The following is a 13401-nucleotide window of genomic DNA, read 5'->3' as shown; positions in this document are numbered from 1 at the left end:
TATATCGTATATTTCTTTTAATAATTAAAAAAACTCAATTTCATTAAACGTATTATCTACATAATTTTCTTTTCTAAACTAGGCATAAGTTATTTTAGGCTCAACAAATTTTCACTTGAAACTTTTCAAATATAACTTTTATGACAACCCTTAAACGGATGCACAGCAGATTTGGTATCATCATATTTTGGATAAAAAAAAATCAGTTTTTATATCCATTGCCATTCGTATAAAATATATATTCAAATGCAATATAAAAATAATTTTTTTTGTTATGTTTTTAAAAAACGTGTTATATTCATCACTCATTTTTTTTGTTTTGCTTCCAGAGAACGTATTTTGCATAAATATAGATGATTGATATATTTTTTAAATAATATAAAAATGACTTTTTTTTTAATTTAAAAATACAAATCAGAAACAACTCTTTTTTTGGGAGGTATAGAAAACTGAGGTTTAGAATGACAAACTCAAATTGGAAGCACTACTACATATTTGATTTTTACTAACATTTAAAAAATGTTACCAAATCATATTAAAATGTTATCAATATATATTAGTAACATTTTAACAAATGTTAAATATACCTTATGTTACTAAAGAGTTTTACTAACATTTTTCTAAAGATTTAATAACATTTAGTAAAAATGTTACAATAGATCTTCTATACTAATATTATGAGAAATGTTACAATAGATATTTCTTAGTAACACTTAAAGAAATGTTATCATAGATATATTTTGTAACACTTGAAAAAATGTTACTATAGATATTTTTTGTAACACTTAAAAAATGTTACAATAGATATTTTATCTAACACTTAGAAAAGTGTTACCATAAATATTTTTTTGTAATACTTCAAAAAATGTTACCATAGACATTTTTTTTAACACTTAAAAAATATTACAAAAGATCTTTAATAATATTTTTTAGTTATATTATAATATTTTTTATTTTATATTATACACAATATAAATATACTAAAATTAATTACTACAACATGAAATTTTTCATTAAATTCACAAAATGAAATTTTTATAACCTCTTTCATTAATCAATAATCATTGTATAAGTTTGCTTCGTAATGCAAATAAAATGAAAAAAGAAAAAAAATACTTATAGCACTTAAACTTTATGAATATTCCATATAAATAAAAAAGAAAAAGTGATACAAATATTTTACTAATCACACAAGAGAACAAATATTCAATGCTGACCAATGGTTCCAAACTTCTTTCTAAACTTGAAGGAGCTTCAGCCAAAACACATGGTCCTTAATTTCACCACATAAATGCTGGTCTTTTCACTCTGCGGTATCCATCATAGCTCTCTTCTCATACTGACTCCACCAAGTAGCATATTCTCACCTACTTAGGATCATAAACAACATACTCATTGTATTCCAAAGGACTATCTTTATGCTTTGATGCAACTATCCTTCCCCAAGGGACTTTGATGTCATCCTTCCAAACAAAGTGCTCTGACTCATATGTTTTCTTCTTCCCCAGTCCCTTCACTCCAACCTTCTTTTACTCTTAGGCTACTTCAATGAAATAAGAATGCTCCTACCCAAAAAAAAAAAAAAATGAAATAAGGATGCTTAAACGTTAGTCAAACTTCTATATGCATAATGCATAGTTGGATTTCCGGTTTGATGTACTCATAATCAATTGTAAATGGTGGATCAAAATCAATTAAATATTATTTCAAATTATATCATTAGTTTTTAATTAAAAAATTTCATAATTGATTAATGTAGGTCAAAAAGTACATACCTGGAGTCTCATTAAGAGGTCAGAACTTTGTTTAATGGAGAATAAATTGTTGTTGAATTTTTGGCGCAAACTTTCAACCTCAGCACATTCTTCTTCAATGCCTGCATTTGGATCAAACTCCCAATGTTCACGTCCAATGAAATTCTTCCCAGAAATTCAAATATTCTCCATTTACAAAAATTTAACTATGGCATAATCATAAGCTGTAATACTCACTGACAGGCTGGGGTGTTGTAGCAGGTGGAGCACTAGGTGCTGTTGCCACTTTCTCTCTAAGACCCTAAACATTTCAAACACATAAGTGTGACATTATTAGTACTTAATTAGAAACAAGGTAAACAAAATCTAAAACGAAGACCTATGGAGAACTCCTATTATTAGTACTTAATTTAGAATACCAAAAATCATCACGCATAAGTAACACTAATAAAAGCCTACCCATAAGAAATATTAGCATTTAGCAACCCCAATGTGACTCCAATCAAGGGGTCATAAGATAAGATTCAAGCCAACGGACGAAAAATAAATGGTCAGAGTTAAAGAAGTTTATATAACCCTTTAAAGAACTCATTATATTCTAAACTAAATCTTAATCAAGTTTTGGCATCAAGTAATCCTGAATATTCATAGGCCAGGAAGATTGATTACACAATAACGAGAGCCTTGCTATAAAATACCAAACCATCTTCATTCTGCAATACATTGGCAGGCACAAATTGCCATCAGAATTTAATATTGAAAATAAACTCAATACAAGGATTACTACTGCACCGAGAAGATTGTAGATCATTCTACCTACTTAAACCCATTAAGACATATCAGCCTAGCTGCACAGCACTTCCTACAGTCTAGGTAGAATTTTCTATTATGACAGGTATATATATATATTGAGATTAATTGAAAGATAAAGAAAAATGTATTTACTTGCAAGATTAACATTAGAATAAGTGGCATAATTTGGTTTTGCAGACAATAGCTTAGGTGCATTGGAAGCATAGTTGGTGGTATAATAGTTCAATCCAATGAAATTATATTAGAGTAATGGATTAGAAATACACTTGAAAATAACAAATAAACCTGCAAAGTTCTATATATGGTTTTAGAACCATTTACACAGTAACAACTGAGAAACTACATCAGCAAGAAACATATGGAAACCTGCAGCTTCCATTTCTTCCTTTTGTTAATTTCAGAGAATTATAATTTGTAAACCCTTTTTTTAATGTAAAGAGTGGTAAACCATGATTACACCTGGTAGAATAACTATATAAAATATATATTCACAAGAATTTCATCACTACACAAGCCCAGCAAATCATTTCCCAGGAAGAGAAAAAATAATAAAGAAAGAACTTGGTCTTCAAAATTAAGTCCGGAAAAGACATACCATATTCCACAACCTCCAATACTGACGAATGTGACAACAGAAGCAGCATCACGACAACATTAAACAAAAGGAAAATATGTGAAAAATTCACTTAACAAATAATTATAAATAAACAACCTAAGAGAGTGCCGAGACAAAGAAATTACCTCATCAACAGTTTTTGCATTCCACCAATCCTTGTAAAATTCACGATCACCAAATCGCAGAAGCTCTGCAAGTATATTTAACCTACATTGCAAAATTGCAAATATTGTTTGTGATAGATCACGGGTGTTTTATCATAATCAAATTGCACAGTACAGAAGTCCATGTTAAGCACAGGTAACTAGAGCTACAATCCTTCAGTTTACATGTAAACACACCAGCAAATATAAACAATGGATGAGCCCGAGATTAAATACAAACCAAAGGTGGAAAAAGCAGTAGAACATGCAGAGCCACACATATAAATTTGGAACAGAAAGCTTCAAGACTCTCTCAATCGCATATAAAAGGTTTCCCTTCAAAGGATGCTGTGAATTCTATACGATTGGATTAATATACTGCAAAGTTAAATCATAAAAACACGGTCAGAAAACCTGAAGAATTCGAGAAAATAAGAATTAAGAAAAAAATACAGGCATTTCTTACTTGTTCTATTATAAATCCCATTAATCCTGTAAATATTATCAGCGTGACAACTTGACGAAAGACCCAACCCTTTCGAATAGATGGCGTGCGGGGATAGCTTGGCTATAACATTTCATACCACAGGAATCAAAATGGTGTAGAACATTTTGTAGAAAAGACAATGCAAGAAATTTCTACTCAAAATAAGAGTCACCATAACAATAACATTTGCAATCCACCCAAAGATACATTTACCAAGACAACTGCAAAAACAAATGAGACTCAAAAAATTACTCATAGAAAGTAAGAGAAATTCTGCAACCTAGGATAATACTCAGAATATCCATAAGCTATAAAGGGGAAACCAGGGACAGGGAGATAACACTTAATTTATGCATATTTTAATGTTGATTATTTAAGCAATACAAACTTTAATCTTGTTGTGAGGTTTTAAATTAATACGAGATCACTTAGGCACTGTGTTGGGACCAGCAAAGACTGGTTGACTTGTAAGCAAGTTTATCTCAACTTGTATGGAATTTTGATGTCAACCAAAAGATTATTTTGGGGTAAGCATGAATAATAGAATTAGGAACAGAACAAGCTGATTGTAAGCGTCAAGAACTTAGGGAAAGTACAACAGAAGATAGATAAAGAAAGGATTTTTGCCATATATTTTGCTAAACAATGTTTGATGCTCCCAAATGTTCGTCAGGAAAGGTCATGAAAATCGAAAATAATATGCCAAAAATTCAAAGAAGAAAATGATAATGTACAAGAACAATGTGCTCTAACTGCCTGCAGACAAAAACAATGTTTAAGTTGACATGAAAAATGATCAACACTAGCAATTTAAGTGATAAGCCCCTTAATATCCCCTATGGCCTTTTCTAGTTAACCCGAGGATCAAAATGAGTCAGATGCAGCTGCAATTTAGAAATTTCATTAGGCAAAGAACCTGATAAGGCATTGCTGAAAAAATCCAATTGCCTAAGCCTGCTCAATGACCAAACAACAGCAAAATCAATATAACCGGCAAAATGGTTATTCGAAAGATTAGTGCTATTCAATGAAGAACATCTAGAGATTCTGCTAGGACTTTGTCCTTCAAACAGGTTATTGGACAAAGAAAAGTAGTGAAGGAAATTGTAACTGTCAAAGAAACTTTGAGGGATATGTCCTGAGAATGAGTTGTGAGAAAGATCAAGAGACCTAATTGAACTCATGTTGAAAAATGAAGTTGGCATTTGACCGGAGAAGCCATTGTGACTTTGATTAAGATTCTGAATGGTGCTGGAAAGTGTAAGTGAAGGAGTAATGCTACCATTGAAATCGTTATGAGAAAGAGACAATACCATTAGATGCTGCAACTTCTCAAGGCCTTTTCCAATTCTTCCAGATAATCCTAACCCAACAAGATTGATCTCAGTGACTCTTCCTGTTGCTGGATTGCATTGAACCCGGTTCTATGAACAAGCACTTGAATCATCTTTCCATGAAGCAAGAGATGAAGAAGGGTCATGGAGGTCTGATTTGAATACAATCAGGCCAAGAACATCATCATTTAGCTGAACATTATTCATGTCATTGCTGTCTCCATAGCAAAAACTCAAAGCTGGTTAGTTAACTAGTTAAGTTTACAAACAGAAACAGAACAGGCATGACAATATCATATCACAATAGTTGTAACATGTCACATCATATCCAAGTCTTGCTTCTCTCGTTCTAGTTACTAACTACTAACACTTTGCTTTCTAGTGAAAAATATTGCTAGGATAACTAAATGAATTTCGGAAATGAAGCGAGGAAAGAAAAAGGAGAGCCTTAGCAGCTGGAGATGCAATTCTGAAATCACCAGTGTCCTCTTCAGGATTCTCGGGGTTGAATTAAGCAGATCTTAACATTAGGAATTCAATCAATTCACGGCCAACAAATCTTAACAAATATATACAAAAACACTTAAGAAGATTGCAAAGAATAATAATGAAGCAGTGAAAATTAGAGAAGAAAGAACACGAAAGGAGGTTCTTCTCCTCCTCCATTAGACTCACCTCAAAACAGAGAATAACAATCCCAACCCTAGAATTTGTTGAAATGAGAGAGATATTCAAGGAGCGGAGGAGCACGATCGAGAGCGCCAGTGAGATTGAGAGCGAGAGTGCGAAGCAGAGAAGGAGCACGATCGAGAGCGCCAGTAAGATTGAGAGCGAGAGTGCGAAGCAGAGATTGAGAGCGAGAGTGTGAAGGAGAACGAGATTTGGGGTGAGATTGAGAGCGAGAGTGAAGGAGAACGAGATTTGGAGCAGGTTCCTGATCTTTCTTCCGTTCCAATAGCTAAGGTAACCTCCGATTTTGATTTCCAGATTGAAATAGGTAACACTTTTGAAGTTTTTTTAAAAAATTATATATATTTACTAACATTTCATTATAAATGTTACTTTATATATAATTTTATAATAATTACTAACACTTTAACAAATGTTAAGCAATAAATGTTACCAAATGCTCAAAATGTAGTAGTGCGAGGTTGTAAATTGGAGCCTCTGATTTGAGGTTTTTCTTATATTTTTTGAAGGCTGAAAAATTAGTGGATCAGTTTTGAGGTTTCAAAAAATAAAATAAAAAATTAAGAAGTTTAATATCGACCTTCCGATTTATGGTCTTCTTAAATCGGATGGTTCAATTGGTTTTTAGTTACTTTTCAAATTTTATACCCTAAATAACATACAATGAATCGATAACAACGTATAACATTAACATTTTTTCAATATGTAAATTAAAAAATATCGTCGTTCGTATAAAATATATATTCAAATACAATATATATATATATATATATATATATATATATATATATATATATATATATATAATAGTTGATTGAATAATAAGTTAATAATTGATTTGTATAAACGCAAATATGACATTTTTATATTAGTGTATATACCTCTCTCCCAAATGAAGCCATCAAAACAATTAGCAGACAGACTAAGATATCTCAGATACTTGAAAGATAAGAATAAAGACCCATTTAAGCTGCTTGAATTTGTATTATCAAGGCATCCACCCCAACCGGTTCGACCGGAGTTTCTATTTACAGATTCCAGAGAGAGATGGGTGACGTGGCCAGAGAAGGGATCACAAGTTACACGCTCCCATTCACAACAGTTGCTCTTTGGACTATCATTCACCCAAGAAGGCAACAAAGCATAATTGGAATAAGAAGCCTTGAAATCAAGCAAAGACCTCTTCTCTTCCGTAAAGCACCCATTATTCCTACCGAATAATTGAATCAATACTATTCCTTCCATCAAAATCACCCATGGCTTCTTCCAAGGACCCTCCATATCTGGATCTGTGGTAACTCTAACGGCCTCTTGGTATTAGTGTCTGTGTGTGTGCGTTTTTTTTTAATTTATTTTTTTGAAAGATGGTATGGAAGATTTAAACAAAAAACATGGAATTCGAACACGAGATCCCTGCAAGATGCTGCTTATTCAATAGCGCCCAGTTTTAGATAAAATGATGTTGCAAGATTTTGTGTTCTATCAAATGTAACAACTGCGCTATATTTTTTATTGATAGTCAAATTATAGTGACTGAGTCATTAGCCGGCTACACATGATTCTGGGTCAAGTCAATTCGTTAAAGTCTTCAAGTCAACACTATTTGATCGTTTCTCTTTCTGGCTCATTTTGATTGGGTTATCTATTCTCATAAACAACTTGTTCGGTACCTGGGATTATGGGGTCCTAGTCGAGTCGGGTATCGAAGAGAGAACGAGAGGGTGAGGCCTTGACGTGACTTGGAGCGGGAGTCGGAACGTGGGTTGAAGGCTGGCGACGCCGGGGGTGATGTGGACGAAGGGGGACGACCACCTACAAGAACATTCCGACGATCAAGTCAGTGTCTGTACGATGTGATGGCCAAATTAGGTAAGATAGTGCGTACCTTGAGGGAGAGCTGGCCTCTCCTCTTATATACTGTGCTGGGTGGGTCCATAAATGACCTAGCCAACTGGCCAAGAAACTTCTGTGAGCTGTCCTAGTCCACGTGGGAGGAGCAGGTCGTTCCGGATTTCGGATCGGGACTTCGGGTGCTGCCCCGAGGATACCGACCCGACCAGTTTGCTGGGCACGGTGATTTGAACCGTGTAGTGGCAAGTCGCGCGTACTTCGGGCCGGGCGTGGGGGACCGACCCGTCGGGTTTTCCTATCATAAAGGATGGTTCGGGCTTGGATCGGAGCGGTGTTCCTGACCCGTCGGGTAATCGGGCTGGACCGTGTGAGTCCGTAACAGTACCCCCAACGCGCCAGTCGTGAGGTTTGAAGCTCGTGGCTGGGCGCATTTGACTTACTCGCCGAGTCGGGACGTATCCCTCTTCTCGGGAGCTCGCTGATGCCGTTCGTGTTCCCCACGCGTAGTCATCTCGCCTCTCCCTGGATGCTGCCTCCTTGACTTCTGCGCTAGGCATTAAATGCCCATCATTTTATGATTTGAAATTCGCGTGAAATGGCGAATGTGCCCTTGCCTTTTGGTGCTCCTCCTCGGCGGTTACGCCTTTTGTCCTCTTTTTATTTTACAACTCCCTCATAACTCTATTCTTCTTTTCTTTTTCTTTTATTTTCTCGCACTGCTGCTGCTTCTATTCTCTTCCCCGCTTTTACTGCTGCTTCGATCCTTTGGATTCTTCCTTCAACTTTTACAGATTCTACATTTCTTGGTACGTTGTTACAGTTTTTCTTGCTATCTGGTTTTCCTTGGTGTTTTCGTGCGTTTTTTGTGAATGTCTGGGTTTCTTTTGCTTTTTGCTGCTTCTTCCTTTAGAGGGGGTGCCACTGGGTTTTTTCTGGGTTTAGCTTAAGTTTTGGGTTAGCGTAGGGGTGTCCAGGAGGTGGTTTTAGGGAGTTGTAGCTTGTTTTTACTGCTTTAAGGGTTCCCGACCTCCCGTTCTGACTAAGTGGTGCCCCCGTTGTAGGTATAGCCGAGCGCCCCGTATTTCCGAACCTGGGTCAGCGGCCGCTAGCCGATTTCATTGACCATTATGCCTGGGTTACTTCCGATGTGAAGGACACCCCCTCCAAGGTCACCCGGGAGAGCCTCCAGGATCTGCGCCAAGCTGGGCTCTTGTGTGGAGGTGGCCCCGAGGAAGCATTGTACCAAGTTTATGTTCCTGCTGATCGGGAGCGTATCTGCTAAAAGAACCTGGCAGCTCCACGAGTTGTTGACTGGTTGTGGGTTTATAAACCCATGTTCATGACTTTGGGAGTTCGTTTACCTTTTTCTCCCTTTGTCATGGTTTTGCTAAACCGTTGTGATGTTGCTCCGTCGCAACTGCATCCGAACAGCTGGGCTGCCATTCGATGCTTCGAGATGGTTTCTGAGTATCTAGAGCTTCCGATCTCTGTGAACGTTTTCCTCTACCTTTTCCTTCTTACGAACCCTTCTCGAGAAGGAAAGACGAAAAAGGGGTATATGTCCTTTAGGGCTCAACAAAGTCGCAGGATCTTTGGCCTTTTTGAGGACTCCTTTCATGATTTTAAGTCTACTTTTTTCAAGGTCAGACCAATTGAGGGTCATCAACCCTTCAGGCTTACTGCCGAGGGAGAAAGGCGGATCCCGACTTATTGGAGCTTTGGGGCGGGATCCGATTACTTAATAAAAATATCCTATGATTGGTTGAGCTCGGAAGAGCGTAACATTGCCGACATCTTGTTGGCCATTTTTGGCGAGAAAAATCTTAATCCTCATATGGTTATGGGGGATCGGGAGACCGGTCGGTCGTATGTTGGTGAGTTCTTTATTTTTCTTGTATTTTTGTTTAGTGTTTTACTTTTCTATTGCTCACAGCTTTGCTTTTTGCTTGCAGTTTCCATGGCTGGCGGAAAGACTACCCTGGCTGAGTTAATGAACCTCATTCAAGAGGGTGATGAGGGTGGTGAGGACTCCTCGGTGACTCCTTCAGCTAGTCATGGCCAGGAGGATGCCGAGGAAGGTAGTGGTCGGGTTAACGGGGCTGACCAAGGTCAGGCGGAGACGGCTGAGGTCCCTCCTGAAAATGCCCCGAGGAACCCAGGTGTGGAGGAGGAGGTTCTTTTTGGGGAGGAGGATCTGGGGTCTAGTGATGACGACCTGCAGGTCGTTGGCAACCCGAAGAAGAGAAAGCGGGACTCGGGGGGGCCTTTCTGTTATGGAGAAGAACTTCGATGCTGGGGGTTTCATTGAGTCCCAATTGCTTCCTGGTACTAAAGAGTTCTTCCAGGATGCCGACCTTGCAGGTCAGGCGAGGTGGATCTATCGCAGTCTTCTCCGAGCTGCCGCTATTGCCAAGAAGGTGGAACCTGTCTTGGGAAATATTCATGTCTTGGAAGGGAAGCTTCGGAACTCCCAGAAGGATCTGACGGATTCGAGGTCTCGGAAGGATTGTTTGAAGACAAAGTTAACTGAGCGGGAGGAGAAGGCTGAGGAGGATGCCAAAGAGATCAATAGGCTGGTGGAGCGGACCTTCACCTTGATGAAAAATTTGAATACTTCTTGTGCTGAGATTGCCGCTGCTGAGAAGAAGGACAAGGATTTGGAGAGAAACTGAAGTTGGTGGAGAGCTCGACAACGACTGCTCATCAGGAGATAGCCACCCTGAAGAAGAAAAACAAGGAGATTGCAAAGGGGGCCTGGGAGGCCGTGAAGCTGACCGAGGGGGGGATTAAGCTTCAGGTGGCTGTGCTGGCTCCCGACCTCGATCTTTCTCAGGTTGGGGATCTCAAGACGGTTGAGAACGGGAGGATCGTTGATATCCTCAAGCCTTGAGATGGATACCTCTTTCAGCTTTTGTATTCCTTGCATTGCTTCTTGTAATTTATTGCTTTTACCTTTGGGCTTGTTTGAGGCGCTTTTTGATTGTAATGAATACTTTGGCACTTTATTTTGACTAAGCCATTTTTGTTTGTTATTGTTTGCTTGCTCGGGCCGTTGTGGCTTTACTTTCTTTATTGTTTTGCTTATCCGGGCCGTCGTGGCCTTCTTTGATGTTTGGTTTACCGTTTTATGCTATTTGCCATTTTTGTCGCTTGTTGCTTTTTAAGTTGTGCGTTTTAGCTTTGGGTCCCTTCGGTTCCCGGGGGTGATCAGTCCCGGATTTTTGTTAGGTCGACCGCTCGTCGTTTTTGTCATTTTGCCGTATTGGCTATATCTTACAAAAGACAAGGTTATTGTTTATGCATATGTAGAACTTAAAACAAAGGAATGATGTAATACATAATTAAAAGAAATAAAAGTAAAGAAAAAGGAGAAAAATATGGCAGGAAAATTAAAGTGGAGGTGGCGGGGTCGTCAGGCCGTGAGGTCGCTTTTTCTTATGAGTAAAACCTTTTTAGGTTTGCCATGTTCAATGTCCTCGGTACCTTGTTTCCATCCAACCTCTCTAGCTTGTATGCGCCCTTGCCGAGGACTTCTCTTACCCTGTAAGGTCCTTCCCAGTTTGCGGCCAACTTGCCTTCTCCCGGGGTTGGCGGTTTTATGTCGTTGCATCGTAAGACCAGGTCGCCTTCCCCGAGGCTTATTTTTAGTATTTTGCCGTTGTACCTTAGGGCTATCCTTTTCTTGATTACTATCTCTGTCAGGTGTGCCATCTGTCTTGTTTCGTCAACCAGGTCTTTCTCGACTACCTCGCTTCCTCCTCCGAGAAGTAATCTTGGACTCGGCTCCCCTATTTCGACTGGGATGACTGCATCGACCCCGTATGTGAGTCGGAAGAGGGTTTCGCTGGTGGATGATTAGGGGAGAGTTCTCTAAGACCATAAGATTGAGGCTAGCTCGTCTTCCCATGAGCCCTTCTTCCCTTCAAGTCGTTTCTTTAGCCCTTTTAAGATGACTTTGTTGGCTGCTTCTACCTGGCCGTTGCTTTGGGGGTGCTCAACTGAAGAGAACCTTTGCTTGATTCCTAGTCCTGAGAGGAATTCTTTGAACTTCTTGTCGGTGAATTGTGTCCCATTATCTGATATGACAGTTTTTGGGATTCCGAATCTGGTGACTACTTGCCTCAACATGAATTTTTGGCAATTTGCTGAAGATATTCTAGCTAGTGGTTCAGCTTCCACCCATTTGGTGTAGTAGTCTATGGCTACTATCAAGTATTTTACTTGTTCTGGCCCAGGTGGGAATGGCCCTAAGAGGTCGACTCCCCATTGGACGAAAGGTCGGGGCGCCATCATCAGACTGAGTTCTTCAGGTGGAGCTTTGTGGAAGTTGGCATTTTCTTGGCATTTTTTGCATTTCCTGACGAACTCCTGGGCGTCCGACATCATTGTGGGCCAGTAATACCCTGATCGGATGATCTTCCTCGCCAACGACCTTCCTCTAATATGGTGACCACAACACCCCCTCGTGGACTTCGCTTAGGACGTAGTCCGTCTGGTCAAGGCGTAGACATTTGATAGGGGTTGGTGGAGCCCTCGCTTGTATAACTGTCCTTGTATGATCACATATTTGGGGGCTTCCCTCCTGGTGGCTTGTGCTTCCTTCTTGTTCTGGGGTGCTTCGCCATGCTCCAAATATCGGAGGATATGGTCTATCCATGAGGGAGGGCTTGGTGGCTAGGTTGCGCATAAGATGATTGCTGGTTCAGTTGCCAGCCCTTGGATTAGAGACCTGTTCCCCGTCCCAGGTTTGGTGCTCGCTAGCTTGGAGAGGAGGTCTGCCCGAGCGTTTCTTTCTCTAGGAACATGCTGGATTACGACTTCCTCGAAGCTTTTGCATAGTTCTTTTACCTTTTCTAAGTATTTTTGTACTAGTGTGTCCCTTGCCTGGTAGCTTCCGTTTACTTGGGATGTGACGATCTGGGAGTCACTACTAACTTCTATCCTTAACGCTCCGACCTCTTTAGCTAGGATTAACCCTCCTATCAATGCTTCGTATTCTGCCTGGTTGTTGGAGACTGAGAAATCGAACTTGATCGACTACTCGTAAGCTACTCTTGCCGAGTTCTCGAGAATGATCCCAGTCCCTCCGAATGTTTGGTTGGATGCTCCGTCAACGTGGAGCTTCCACCGTGTGTTCAGTATGTCGGGTGCTTCTCCTGCGACCTTCACCAGGAAATCTGCCATTGTCTGGGCTTTGATTGCCTACCTGGGCTCGTATTGTAAGTCATATTGGGACAGCTCTACTACCCATGCCATCATTCTCCCCGCGAGGTGGGGTTTCTAGAGGACTTACTGAATGGCCTGGTTGGTTCTCAGAATGATTGCGTGCCCTTGGAAGTACTGCTTTAGCCTTCTAGATGAGGTTAGTAGGGCGTAAGCCAATTTTTTCAACTTGGTGTATTTCAACTCCGCCCCTTGGAGTACTTTGCTGATAAAGTATATTGGGCATTGAGTTTTGTTTTCTTCCCAGACGAGGACTGCCGCCATGGCTTGTGTGGTCACCGCCAGGTATAAGTACAGAGGTTCTCCTTCTCTGGGTTTGCTGAGCATGGGAGGTTTTAAGAGTATCTTTTTGAAATGGCTGAACGCTTCTTCGCATGCCAGGGTCCACTCAAAGGCGATTCCTTTCTTCATTAGGTTGAAGAATGGGATGGCCCTTTCTGCTGAGGCCCCGAGGAACCGGGATAGATTCGTGAGCTTCCCAGTGAGTCGC

At 39.6% G+C, this 13401-nt stretch overlaps 1 long non-coding RNA gene across 1 annotated transcript; it reads right to left on the bottom strand.

Moving 5' to 3' along the window:
• Nucleotides 1-3083: 3083 nt before the first annotated feature.
• Nucleotides 3084-3894, bottom strand: LOC112772541 (uncharacterized). The gene is made up of 4 exons (XR_003187538.2): nt 3793-3894; nt 3568-3704; nt 3309-3390; nt 3084-3183 (listed from the first exon to the last, which is right to left on the bottom strand). It is a non-coding gene; the product is annotated as an uncharacterized lncRNA (long non-coding RNA).
• Between the last annotated feature and the right edge of the window lie 9507 nt (nt 3895-13401).

Source organism: Arachis hypogaea, chromosome 18 (assembly GCF_003086295.3).
Source record: "Arachis hypogaea cultivar Tifrunner chromosome 18, arahy.Tifrunner.gnm2.J5K5, whole genome shotgun sequence".
NCBI classification, from domain to species: domain Eukaryota; kingdom Viridiplantae; phylum Streptophyta; class Magnoliopsida; order Fabales; family Fabaceae; genus Arachis; species Arachis hypogaea.
Note: the sequence above shows the minus strand (reverse complement) of the source record. Positions and strands in the feature narration are given on the sequence as shown.